This window comes from Aquarana catesbeiana, linkage group LG13 (genome assembly GCF_042186555.1).
Source record: "Aquarana catesbeiana isolate 2022-GZ linkage group LG13, ASM4218655v1, whole genome shotgun sequence".
Taxonomy (NCBI): domain Eukaryota; kingdom Metazoa; phylum Chordata; class Amphibia; order Anura; family Ranidae; genus Aquarana; species Aquarana catesbeiana.
Window position 1 is genome coordinate 137,857,078 of NC_133336.1, and position 15,020 is coordinate 137,872,097.

Genomic DNA, 15,020 nt, shown 5'->3' on the forward strand with positions numbered 1-15,020 from the left:
AGGACAATTTGGTTGGTATTTTGTAGCTGGGGGCCAGGTTGTGAATGGCTTTGTAAGTTTCTGTTAGTATCTTGCATTTGGTTTGTTGGTTGAGTGGCAGCCAATGAAGGATTTGGCAAAGAGGGGTAGCAGACACCAAGTGGTTTGTAAGGTGAACGTGCCTGGCAACAGCGTTCATGATCGACTGAAGGGGGATTAGCCTATTTAGAAGTAAGCCAATGAGGAGGGAGTTGCAATAATTGAGGCGAGAGATGACCAGGGAGTGCCTGACACTCTAAATGATCTCTATGACCTCAGCTCCCATGCTAGACATTCACAACGACCCCCCCTCCATCAGTACCACATAGGATGAATTCAACGTTGTAAGTTACTTTGGGTTTGATTAATAGCCCCTTCCCGATCTGACCCCTTTTAACCACGTTGGATTTGACCTTAACTATAAATTATAACTATATATACACAGTATCTCACAAAAGCGAGTATAAACCTCACATTTTTTTAATCATTTTATTATATCTTTTCATGTGACAACACTAAAGAAATGACACTTTGCAACAATGTAAAGTAGTGTACAGCTTGTATAACAGTGTAAATTTGCTGTCCCCTCAAAATAACACAACACACAGTCATTAATGTCTAAACCACTGGCAACAAAAGTGAATACACCCCTAAGTGAAAATGTCCAAATTGGGCCCAAAGTGTAAATATTTTGTGTGGCCACCGTTATTTTCCTGCACTGCCTTAAAGTGGAAGTAAACCCATCCACAAAACAGTTTCATTTATGGCACGTGCCAGGAAGCTAACACTCCCATTGGTTGTGCTGTCAACCAAACTGTCAAAACAGCCAATGACTGGTGACATAACTGATCATATGTGCAGCATCACGGCACTTGGCTGAAAATGAGCTTCACAGGTTGCCACTGGAGTCCTTTTCCACTCCTCCATGATGACATCACGGAGCTGGTGGATGTTAGAGACCTTGTGCTCCTCCACCTTCTGTTTGAGGATGCCCCACAGATGCTCAATAAGGTTTAAGTCTGAAGACATGCTTGACCAGTCCAACACCTTTACCCTCAGCTTCTTTAGCAAGGCAGAGGTCATCTTGGAGGTGTGTTTTGGGTTGTTATGTTGGAATACTGCCCTGCGGCCCAGTCTCCGAAAGGAGAGGATCATGCTCTGCTTCAGTATGTCACAGCACTCATGCAGCCCCAGACCATGACGCTACAACCAACATGCTTAACTGCAGGCAACACACACTTGTCTTTGTACTCCTCAGCTGGTTGCCGCCTCACATGCTTGACACCGTCTGAACCAAATAAGTTTATCTTGGTCTCATCAGTGCACAGGACATGGTTCCAGTAATCCATGTCCTTAATCTGCTTTTCTTCAGCAAACTGTTTGTGGGCTTTCTTGTGCATTATCTTTAGAAGAGGCTTCCTTCTGGGATGACAGCTATGCAGACCAATTTGATGCAGTTTGTGACGTATGGTCAGAGCACTGACAGGCTGACCCCCCACCCCTTCAGCCTAGGGATGAGCCGAACACCCCAACCCCCCCTCCCCCCGGTTTGGTTCACACCAGAAGATGCGAACAGACAAGTAATTTGTACGAACAAGTGAAAGTAGAGTAAAGTCTATGGGACATGAACATGAAAGATCAAAAGTGCTCATATTAAAGGCTTATATGCAAGTTATTGCCTTAAAAAGTGTATGGGGACCTGGGTCCTGCCCCAGGGGACACGTATCAATGCAAAATACATTTTTAAAACAGCCGTTTTTTTAGGAGCAGTAATTTTAATAATGCTTAAAGTGAAACAATAAAAATGAAATATTCCTTTAAATATCGTGCCAGGTGTGGGGGGCCTTTAGTATGCCTGTAAAGTAGTGCATTTTTTCCGTGTTTAGAACAATGCCACAGCAAAATGACATTTCTAAAGGAAAAAAAGTCATTTAAAACTGATCGCGACTGTAATGTATTGTCGGTGTCACAAACCATGAATCAGACTGAGACAGAAGTATAGTTAAATCACACTTGTTTAATAATAATAATAAAAAGGTAAACAGAGTAAATGTAGTCAAAACATAGCCAGAGTTCAGAAACTGGAACGGCTAGTTAGACAAGCCAAAACATCAGGGAGCCAGAGATGAGAGTAGTAGAACAGCAAGCAGGATCTGGAGCCAGAAGGAATGTCAGCCAAGCAAGTCCTTAACAGGAACACAGAGAGTGTCTCTAGAGATGTGACCAAGGCGAAGGGAGAGATCATCTGGGCTAGACGGCTTAAGTAGGCAGGAATGACGAGCAGGATATCAACAGGTGAGTCACTGTGGAGAGGAGCTGGCAATTAGCTGACAGCTGAGCAACCAGCTTTGAGAAGGAAGGGCTGAGCCCAGCCCTGACAGTACCCCTCCTCAATGACTCCACCCCCTTTGGAGGACCACCAGGCTTGAGGGGAAAACGTCTATGGAAATCACAGAGGAGGACAGGGGCATGTACATCCGAGGATGAGACCCAAGAGCGTTCCTCCGGACCGTACCCTTTCCAATGCACCAGGTCCTGTATGTGCCCACGGAACCTACGGGAGTCAACAATGGACTGTACTTCATACTCCTCATGGTTCCCAACCTGTACAGGGTAAGGACGAGGCACTAAGGTTGTAAAGCAGTTGCAGACCAAAGGTTTTAATAAGGAGACATAAAATACATTTGAGATACGCATATTAGAAGGAAGGTCTAATGCGTAAGCCACTGGGTTAATCCTGCAAAGAATACAGAAAGGCCCAATAAACTGAGGTGCGAACTTCAGAGAAGGAACACGAAGTCAGAGGTTGCAAGATGACAGCCAGACCCTGTCCCCAACCTAGTAGGAAGGCGCAGGCAGGCATCTGTGGTCAGCATGGAGTCTGTACCTATCATTAGCATGTCGCAAAGCCTCCTGGACTTGTGCCCAAGTGGAACGAAGACCACAGAGATGCTCCTCTAATGCAGGAATACTCTGCGGAACAAACGAGTCAGGCAACATGGAAGGTTGGAAACCACAGTTTGCCATAAATGGGGAGAATCGGGAAGCAGAATTCAAGGCACCATTGGGAACAAACTCCGCCCACGGTAAGAGGTCTGACCAGTTGTTATGATGGTCAGAAATATAGCAATGTAGGAATTGCTCCAAGGATTGATTGGCTTGTTCTGCTGCCCCATTAGACTGAGGGTGCTACGCAGAGGGGAAAGCAAGCTGAATTCCCAACTGTGCACAAAAGGCTCACCAGAACCGGGACACAAACTGACTACCCCTGTCTGAGACAATCACCTTGGGTAGCCCATGTAAGCGAAAGATCTCCCGAGCAAAAATGGAAGCCAGTTCCTTAGAAGTGGGCAACTTCTTAAGTGGAATATAATGGGACATTTTTGAGAACCGGTCAACCACCATAAGGATAACTGTGTTGCCCTGGGATTTGGGTAACTCCACAATTAAATCCATAGGCAGGTGGGTCCAGGGCCTCTCTCCATTGGGTATGGGTTGTAGGAGGCCCACTGGAAGGTGTCGTGGAGTCTTACTCTGAGCACACACAGAACAGGCAGCTATAAAGGCAGTTACATTAGCACATAGACTAGGCCACCCGGATTGATGAGAAATGGCCCAAAAGACTTGATTCTTCCCAGGGTGGCCAGCAGCCTTGGGAGAATGGTAAGTCTGGAGCACGGTAGTACAGAGACTCTGGGACAAAGCAGAAGACACAAGGTTTCTCAGAAGGAGCATGGACCTTAATTTTGTCACCCAAAGGAGAAGTACCGTAGCCAGAATACGATCAGGAGGAATCACAGGAACCGGAGCGACTCCATCTTGGAAGTGGAGGAAAATTGTTGTGACAAAACGTCAGCCCTTACATTCTTAGTACCGGGTAAGAATAAGACAATGTAATTGAAACTAGACAAGAAAAGAGCCCATTGTGCCCTTCTGGGTGAGGGGTGTTTAGCCTCAGACAAAAATGTGAGATTCTTATGGTCAGTAAAAATGAGAACCGGCACAGTGGTCCCCTTCAAGGAGATGTCTCTATTCTTTCACGGCTAAAATGATCGTTAATGCTGCGTACACACGATCGATATTTTGGTCGGAAAAAGCTCTGATGGTTTTTTAAACGGAATTCCGACGGGATTTCGCTTAAGCTGTCTTGCATACACACAGTGACACCAAATTCTGACCGTCAAGAACGCGGTGACTTACAACACGTACAACGGGACTAGAAAAGGGAAGTTCAATAGGCATTGCGCTACCCTTTGGGCTCCTTCTGCTAATCTCGTGTTTATCTCGTGTTAGTAGAAGTTTGGTGAGAGACGATTCGCGCTTTTCAGACTCCTGCTTTTTCAGATGGTTTTACTGCTGTTCAGTTTGTGTTTGTGGGTTTGTATCTGGTTTTCAGTGCGTGTAGTCAGTTCGTATCTGTTTTTCAGTGCGTTCTTGTCCGCTCGTTTCTGATTTTCAGCTCGCTCTTCACAGACCTTGCTATTCTTCAGTGCGTTCGGTTAGTTCGTTCTGACCAGCCGACCGTTTTGAAGCCATGTTGCGGGTATGTACTCGTCGTAGAGTTCGTGCTGTGCGGGGGTTTGGTGTTGGGGTTCTTACTTTGACCCAAGCCCAGTCCATGAACAGCGTGGGGAGGAGTTCATGGACCAAGAATTGGTTACTCCAGCGTGACCAATTCTCTCATATGCCTCTGCTGCGTGAGATCCAGGAGAATAACCCTGATGATTTCAGGAATTTTCTCCGGATGACAGACCCCATTTTTCATCACTTGTTGGCTTTGCTCACCCCTTATATTAGCAGGCAGGATACCTGCATGAGGCAAACCATCACCTTGCAGTACTTGGCGACGGGGAGAAGTCTACAGGACTTCAAGTTCTCTACAGGCACCTCCCCCCAGGCTCTGGGGATCATTATTCCAGAGACCTGTTCTGCCATCATTCAGGTCCTGCAGAAGGACTATATTAGGGTAAGTTTTATCCTTTAACATCACATTATATGTATTTAATGTATGCTAATGTTTTGTATTTCTTTCATCATTCCATAATTACCCTGTTTGTAATATGCTGTGAATGTCCCCTTGGTCCTCATGCATGCTTGAATCTTTTAATGCTACTTTTTTGGTCTACATGCATATTTGCCTTCCCTAACCTCCCCAACATGCTATCCTGGGCCCACACACACATAGCCTAGTCACTTAAACAATGTATTTTGTCAGCTCCATTGTACTGCTTTACCCTAAACACCCCCTATAATGTGTACAAAGGTTATTGTTGTCCTCAAATTCATGCAGTGTCAGAGGCTTTTTTTGGGCTCACAAACTCATTTAGAACCCCCCCCCCTAAAATTTGGACAATGGGCAATCAGAGGGGGGGGGGGATCTGATAAGTGGAGCTTATTTTTTTTGTCTTTAAATACGCATTAAAATCAATGTTATACTGATGTTGGCCAAGAATGTTTGTCAACCTGGCGGAGTACAAACTGAACCACATTGTTTTATGCTGCTGCATCCTGCACAATTTTTTAAAAAGAAATACTCCAAATTATATAGCCTCAGTTGGGCCTGAGGCTGGACTTCGGGAACCAACACTGATGGCCCTGGAAGCTGCCCGTCCTGGCTTTCCCCCCCAAAGCGCCTGTGAAGTGCGTGAAAAATATGTGGAAGATTTTACGGGTAGGAGGGCCATTGCTATGCCACCTAATTTGAAAATATTTTTTAACTAAGCTAAAAATTGATATGATAAAATCTTGATTTGGATTTACTGCTTGTGTTTGTTTTATTATTATTATTATTATACAGGATTTATATAGCGCCGACAGTTTACGCAGCGCTTTACAACATTAGGGCAGACAGTACAAGTACAATACAATTCAATACAGGAGGAATCAGAGGGCCCTGCTCGTTAGAGCTTACAATCTTTTATCTGTTTCCTAGGTTCTCCTAAGTGCACTTGTAGTGCCAAGTGGTTTTCACATTATTTAAATAACACCCATTGTCACTGTAAACACCAACTTAATACAAAAAGTGTTATTTAGCATTGAAAGAAGAAGCCACACATTGTTGAGTAGAAAGCCTTTTACTCCGTGCACATTCACATGTGCGTTTTATAAAACATTTGGTGGTAAAAAGAACACATTTTTTTTTCAATATATTTTACCCTGAATTTTTTTCAAAAATACAGAAACAGGCATGTTTCCAAACATAACATACACAACTCTGGAACTTACAAAGTTCAACATTGCAAAAAAGAAGGCAATATCGGACATTTTATAGTGTGAAAAAGGTCTTGATCTTGCCTTCATCAGATGGGGTGAAGTCACCCCTGTAAAAGCCAAATTTAGAAGATGCACAAAAATTGTGAGTCAAAATGGGGATTTCCTTTCTGATCCCATACCTAATGTCAACATATGCTATCTCCCATCATGGGGATCAATGGATGTGTTTTGGGGGTGCAACCACTTCCTCTCACCTACTAGAGTTGGGAGGAAGGGGTTGCACCCACAAAAAACGTACATTGAAATCTCCTGATGGCAGATAGCACATGTTGACACACTGTGTGCATCTTCCAAATTTGGCTTTTAAACTGTATTAAAACTTTAGATACATTTTTTTGAAAAAAATGTAAAAAAATCCAGGAATCTTTTTAGGATTTAGATTCTCCCTAGTACATTAATCATGTTCTTCAGTCTTTGTTCAATCTCCTTGGTTTTTTCTTTGATAAGGTCCAAATCATGACTACAAAACATGATTTCCTAGATCAGGCATTGTGCACTGTCACTGGTGAAACGACTGGATTTTGGTACCACAACCTGAACATCACCTAAAATAAAAATATACACCATATATTAAAAATATGCAGGCATACATCTATTACCTGAATCTGTGGTGTCCGACGCTGACCTGTTGTGGTGCCAAATTCGAGCACTTCTTCCACCTCTCCTTCCTCCACATCCTGAGGTACCACAATACTCTGCTCCCCTTCTTCCTGAGGTGTGGTGTTGCTGGTGTCCTCTGACGGAGCAAGTTTTTTTTCCCCTATGAGAATGAAACAAAAGGTATACTTAGTTCACAGATATTTGTGGACAGAAATATGAATGTGAAACATTGCTTGGAAGTGGTGTACAATTTTCTGTTTGGGCAGAGTTCCAAGTTGAAGACATGATTAATTCTCTTAACCAAGCTGGAATACTTACCTTTTTTGGACACGTTTCACACATGGAGACACCACAAGTATCCACTAGGGCACCTGTGTGGGTCACCCTAAAAAATGTACTCTAGTGTCCCACACTAGTGCTCCAGAGTCCAGATGTGTAAACAGCTGCTGAGTGCCCTCTCCTTACATTCCACTGAATCAAGTTTGCAATTCATTCTAGTTTCAAAGACATCTAGACAACAATGTCATAAACTTCTTTTTATACAAATTATCATGACCAAATGTAGTTAACCCTGTATCTGGCAAAAACATTGTATTTAGTTGGCAAACGAACAATGTTTACTAGGACCGATTACTGTGCCCACGAACATGAAAGTAGCCATTTTAAACTGTACAACAGTAAAGAAAAGCACATGGAGGAGCATGCAAGTAATAATAAGAATAGGAACACATGACAAGTACTTACTTTTTAGAAGCACTTTCTTGATCCTTCTATACTGATCCTGCTCCCTTAATTTGAGGTCCGACCAGCGTTTCCTCAATTGCTCCTTGGATCGTCGCACCCCAAAATTCCGGCGCAGACTCTTCACAACTTTAAATTATATTAACTTGCAAACTGAAGAAAATTAATATAAGCGGCGCTAACAATGACACTATAATGTGATAAAGTGACCATGCATTTAACCAATAAAAATTTGTAGTATCACAAAAAAAATCACAAAAGAAATCACCCTGTGTCAATAAAACAAAAGCATAAAGTCCATAGGTAGATGAACACTGTGAATGATGTGCAGGTTTCTTAAAGTATTCACCAAATCACACATGTCAGTGATTCCTCTCCCTTCAGATTCAAAACTCACCGGACAATAATGCCTCACACTTTCGTGTTTTGGCAAATAAGCGTGATAAACCTTACACAGAGGTTTAAACAAGTGATCCAATTTCCATCCATGTATGTATCAATTCAATCCACATGTAAATGAAAAATGCACTGATAGTGTAATAATGTAAAACCAGATTTAATAATCACTGTGTGCACTTCAAACATTACATTCACATAAAATCTCTTTAAACGAGCAAACTTCACAGCAACATCACATCAAATACTCCTGTGTAAACGCCCAACACCAGATGCATTAATGGTCACGGCGGACCCGAGGTGTGCGGATGAAGTTCTCACCACCACTCGCTAATCCTCGCTACTCAGGCTTGGATCCCCGCTCTCTGACTCAATCCAGCGCGTCCTCTGTCACACGCTGTTTCAGATGGATGCCGTACAGCCACGCCCCAACATGTTTCGTCATACCTGACTTACTCATGGGATTGGCTGTACGGTACGGCACCTCCTCCTCTTATACCCCTTACGTCAGCTCCGGCTAACGGATACGTAACTATCAGCTCCGCTCACCAGGTGTCCCCGCAGCCACAATACATCTCGTATTGAGTCGATCAGAGTCTACAGGAGAGGCAAATACATCTGAACACACATTTCTGAATATTACATCAGTATCGCCATATCCCCTTATCAGTGATATGCGCCGGATATCATCAAATTAATTAAAATTAAACAATAAAATTTACAATGATAAAATACATATATCTCAAAATGTAAATGAATCTATAGCAATCTAATAAAGAACCGATTAGTCCAGTCACTTACCGGCGCATATCATTTATCATTTGTATTTTATCATTTGTAAATTTTATTGTTTAATTTGAATTAATTTGATGATATCCAGCGCATATCACTGATAACGGGATATGGCGATACTGATGTAATATTCAGAAATGTGTGTTCAGATGTATTTGCCTCTCCTGTAGACTCTGATCGACTCAATACGAGATGTATTGCGGCTGCGGGGACACCTGGTGAGCGGAGCTGATAGTTACATATCCGTTAGCCGGAGCTGACGTATAAGAGGAGGAGGTGCCCTACCGTACAGCCAATCCCATGAGTAAGTCAGGTATGATGAAACATGTCGGGGCGTGGCTGTACGGCATCCATCTGAAACAGCGTGTGACGGAGGACGCGCTGGATTGAGTCAGAGAGCGGGGATCCAAGCCCGAGTAGCGAGGATTAGCGAGTGGAAATTGGATCACTCATTTAAACCTGTGTGTAAGGTTTATCACGCTTATTTGCCAAAACACGAGAGTGTGAGGCATTATTGTCCGGTGAGTTTTGAATCTGAAGGGAGAGGAATCACTGACACGTGTGATTCGGTGAATACTTTAAGAAACCTGCACATCATTCACGGTGTTCATCTACCTATGGACTTTATGCTTTTGTTTTATTGACACAGGGTGATTTCTTTTGTGATTTTTTGTGATACTACAAATTTTTATTGGTTAAACGCATGGTCACTTTATCACATTATAGTGTCACTGTTAGCGCCGCTTATGTTAATTTTCTTCAGTTTGCAAGTTAATATAATTTACAGTATTTATTTTTAACGTGGCAGCTTTTGAGTTCATACACTTTCATATACACTTTGATATACACATCTTTTTAGCGCAGTGGTGGGAACCCAGGGAGGGCGCGATTATTTGCTTGGTTACCATTATTTACATATCTTCACAACTTTAGTCATGATCTTGGCCTTTCTCACATTTGGGTTTAGGTACGGTCCATACTTCCCATCATAGTCTGCCCTCTTCAATATGTCCACCATCTCCACCATCTCTTCAAAGGTCATATTTGAGGCCTTAAATCTCCTCCTCCTGGATCGGGATGTTTCTTCCTCTGGGCTTTCCTCCTTGTTACTGCTATTAGGCACCTGATGTGTCTCCGCCATGTTCCTCTCCCACTGCGATGAAAGAGAATATTCTCGAAAGAACATCAGGGGCGAGCCACGAGGGCAGAGTTTCACACATGCGCAGTGTAAAAAAAAGCATAACACGCATGCGTCATACATATGATCGGTGAGCGGAGTAAGGTGTAGTGGAAGCGCCAATCGTTATAACGAAGGTACAATTTTAAGTTGGTGCATCAGTGGCCTATACTGCTTATAGATTGAGGCCTATATTGGGTAAAGATTAGGAGAGTTTAGCCTGACATTAGGGTTTGTCTTGTGTTGTGTCTTGCAGAGAAAATGGATCTATTCAACAATGAGGACTTTATCCCCATATTCATTGATATGTACAAGGAGCTGCCCTGTCTGTGGCAGGTAAACCACCCCTTTTATAACAATAAACCAAAGAGGAAGGCAGCGCTGGATCAATTGGTGGAATTTGTGAAGCCGGTGATCCCCTATTTCAAGGCCCTATTTAGTGGCATGAGGAGCACTTATAATAGGGAGCTCAAGAAGGTCCAGGATTCCCTGAGATCAGGTGCTACAGCAGATGACATTTATGTCCCCAGGCTGTGGTACATGACAGACTGCATTTTCTGGCAGGCCAGAATGAACCCAGGCCAGCACTCTCCAGTCTTCCTTTCACACTTCCTTCCCCCCCAGCTGAGGCTTCTGATGTCCAACCTGGGCCTTCCAGGCAGCAACATGTGGAGGAGCCCAGCTTGAGCCAGGTATAGCATTCTTCAAAATATTTCTGGTTGTCAAATTAATGATGTGAAATATATGTTAGTTTTGATAACTAATTTCTGATTTCACAAAGTGTTTTACATATCAATAGACAGTAGTGGCCACAAATGATTGGGACAAGAATGAAAAATGCTGGGGTCAGAATGATAGTCATTTCTATTTATTAACATTAAATTTGCAACAGTTGTGAGATGAAAATTGTGTGTGATTGATGAACCAAAAACTAAAACGATGTCCCTTTTTCATACACAGGAAAGCCTCAGCCAGGCCGTGGAAAGTGGCAGCCAGGAGGTGGCCGGGCCCAGTAGCCTGCCAGAATCGCAGGTCCCTCCCCTCTGCCTTCCACCAAAAAGTGGCAGGAAGAGGAGTAACGTGAAGGAGGCAGCAAATGGCCTATTTCTGAAGGCTACTGCAGCCCTCAGAACCCCCCACAGTGTTCAAGAGGACTTTGCATACATTACAGCCTGCAAAATGCTGGAAACGGAGGAGGGCCAATGCCTCTTATTTGAGGAAGTAATGTCACAAGCCCTAAATAAGGGGTTGAGGGGCCAACTCAAAAGTCAAAGCCACATTTGTTAGTTGAACCATGGTCCTCCTCCTCCACCTCCTGCCACATCTCCAACACCACAGCCACATCCTGGAAGGAAGCATCTAAGGAAGACCAGAGAGTGATGGCCTGGGTTCAGTCTGGTCTGGCAAAAGATGCAGGCTGTTGTATGACCACAGCCTGGGGACAGATATGTCATCTGCTGCTGCTGCTGTTCCTGATCTCTTGTAATCCTGGACCGGATTGTGCTCACTATTATAAGGACTCATCAGGCCACCAATTTTGACTGTAAAATTATTGATGTCTGCCCTGGGGTACAAAGGCTTGGCAAATTTCACCAGTTTCTCCAGCGTTGCCTTCCTCTTTATTTTGTTATGACCCAGAATAAATGGATATTTTGTTTGCAGAAATACTTGCCTATGTGTTTTACTTCAAAAAGGACAGTTTGTTTGTGAGTAGGCAGGTACATTTAAAAAATTACAATGTCAAATTAACAAGGGACACCAACCAACCTCCTTGAGATTTACAAATACAAGATAATAATGGTGTTGTGGAAACGTGACATACAAAAAAGAAATGGAGATCACTATAAAATAATTTACAAACAACAAAAAAAAACAGGAGATCTTGATATTAAAAAAAAAAAAAAGACTATAAAAATTAATTCTAAACATTATTAGGGAGAGCTGGCTTGAAAAACAATAAAGATTATTCAGGAGATCACGAGAAATCAAGAAATCAGTTTGTGTGAATATGAGCAGCAAAACAACTTCATTCTTCTAGCATTATAAATAAGAAGAAAATGCGCTGCATTGAAAGATTTAAAAATTTGCAGTGTGACGAATGTGCCATCTCCATTACGAATGGTCATTTTACCAGACTGAGCGGCTCCGTCTCGTACTTGATTCTGAGCATGCGTGGGTTTTTGCGTGTCGGAATTGCATCCACACGAACGGAATTTCCGATAGAAACTTTTTCCATCGGAAGAATTGAGAACATGCTCTCAATCTTTTGCTGGCGGAAATTCGGCCAGCAAAAGTCCGATGGAGCATACAAACGGTCGCATTTTCCGACCAAAGGCTCTCATCAGTCTTTTGCTGGCTGAATTCCGATCGTGTGTACGCGGCATAACAGCTCTGTCACCAATCTCGTAATTGCACTCCGCAGGTGACAATTTCTTGGAAAAGTAGCCACAAGGATGCATAGCACTCTCAGAGGTAGGACGTTGAGACAGAAGGGCGCCAACTCCAGTCTCAGAAGCATTAACCTCAAGGATAAAATGTAACGTAGGATCAGGATGTGCCAACACAGGAGCAGAAACAAAAGGCAGCCTTGAGACTCTCAAAGGCCTTAATGGATTCCAGGGACCAACTCTGTGGGTTACCGTCCTCTCTGGTCATATCAGTCAAGGGCTTTGACCAGAGACGAGAAGTTACAAATAAACTTCCGATAATAGTTGGCAAAGCCAAGAAAACGCTGCAGAGGACGTAAGCCCATGGGTCGGGGCCACTGTAGGATTGCTGAAAGTTTCTCTGGGTCCATCGAAAAACCAGCAGTGGAAATTACATAGCCCAGGAATTTAACCTGTTCACGATGAAATTCGCACTTCTCCATTTTACAATAGAGATTGTTCTCTCTTAGTTTCTGAAGCACACAACAGACATCTGTGTGGTGGCTCTCCAGGGACTTGGAAAATATGAGATAAACCACCACACATAACTGCAAAAATCTCGGAGGACATCGTTAATAAATTCCTGGAAAACTGCCGGGGCGTTACAAAGGCCAAAAGGCATTACGAGGTACTCATATAGGACTGTTCTGGTATTAAATGCAGTTTTCCACTCGTCACCCTCCTTAATCCTCATGAGATTGTATGCCCCTCTCAAGTCAAGCTTTGTAAAAACCGTTTATCAGGAAATTAGTAGACCAGACTATGTGGACTGCACAGAGGAAACCAGAAACGCATGTAAGTGAATGATAATGGTGTTTATTTAAATAGGTGGCAAGTAAGTGAATATAAACAGTGCACAACCAACCACAGACCCACAAACAACAAATAGTATATACAAATAAATGGGAGATACCGGAATCGTAAACAAAAGCCAGGCCGAGGTCATACACAAGGTCAGTAGATGGGTAAGGACAGGAAACCAACAGGACAGGGAGAGAATGGATGGATAGACTGCAGGGCAGGGATCCAAGGTAATCAGGTAACAGGAGGGACAGGTCCAGGATGGGCTCGGGATAGGGATCGGATCAGATCAGGACAGGTCAGGTCAGGTCAGATGCAGGCTCAAGGTCAGGATAACAGGCAGTGAGGTCAGGGCGCAGGGAGGAAGATACCAAGGCAAGCATGTGAGGGCTTGCTGGGTATTTATGAGGCTGCCAGTAATTGTCCTCACGTAACATCTGAGCGCAGGAAGTGTTGTCTGCTCCATACTGCCAGGATCCATCCGTTGGTGGGCATCAGTACTGCGGCCCAACGATGACATAACACCAGCAGGGAAAGACTCCCCTGACAGTTCCAAACTCTCAGGAGACACCTACTGGTGGACCTCAGAAGTCACGCCAAATGATAGATCTTACCAGTGGACGGATCCTTTCCTGACCGTAACCCCCTCTAAAGGAGTGGCCTCCGGACGCTCCAACTAGTTTTAATTGTTCATAGTCTATGGCATCGAGCAGAGCAGTGGAAGAGAGTACTTTAGGCTGGTCATCAGGCACATCTGGGCAGACAGCGGGCACCTCCGGGCAGACAGCGGGCACCTCCGGGCAGACAGTGGGCTCTGGGTCATTGAGCTGGGCAGCAGGCTCCTTACTGGCAAGCTGTATAACAGGCACTGGCTTGGCAAGCAGAGTAACGGGCATTGGTTTAACAGACTGGGACATCAATATCAAGATATCAGGCTGAAAGGCAGGCACGAGACATCAGGCTGGAAGGCAGGCACCGAGACATCAGGCTGGAAAGCGGGCACATCAGACTGGAAAGCGGGCACATCAGACTGGAAAGCAGGCACATCAGACTGGAAGGCAGGCATCAAGACATCAGGCTAGAAGGCAGGTAACGAGACATTAGGCTGGAAGGCAGGCACGAGACATCAGACTGGAAGGCAGGCACATCAGACTGGAAGGCAGGCACATCAGACTGGAAGGTGGGCACATCAGACTGGAAAGTGGGCACATCAGACTGAAATGCGGGCACATCAGACTGGAATGCGGGCACATCAGGCTGAAAGGCAGACACCGAGACATCAGTCTAAAAGGAAGACACCGAGACATTATGCTGAAAGGCAGGCAGCCAGACATCAGGCTGGAAGGCAGGCACCGAGACATCAGGCTGGAAGGCAGGCACCAAGACATCAGGTTGGAAGGCAGGCACCAGGACATCAGACTGGAAAGTGGGCACGTCAGACTGGAAAGCGGGAACGTCAGACTGGAAGGCAGGCACCAAGACATCAGGCTGGAAGGCAGGCACTGAGACACCAGGCTGGAAGGCAGGCACCGAGACATCAGGCTGGAAGGCAGGCACCGAGACATCAGGTTGGAAGGCAGGCATCGAGACATCAGGCTGGAAGGCAGGCATCGAGACATCAGGCTGGAAGGCAGGCATCGAGACATCAGGCTGGAAGGCAGGCACCAAGACATCAGACTGGAAGGCAGGCACCAAGACATCAGGCTGGAAGGCACCAGGACATCAGACTGGAAGCCACCAGGACATCAGACTGGAAGGCACCAGGACATCAGCCTGGAAGGCAGGCACATCGGACT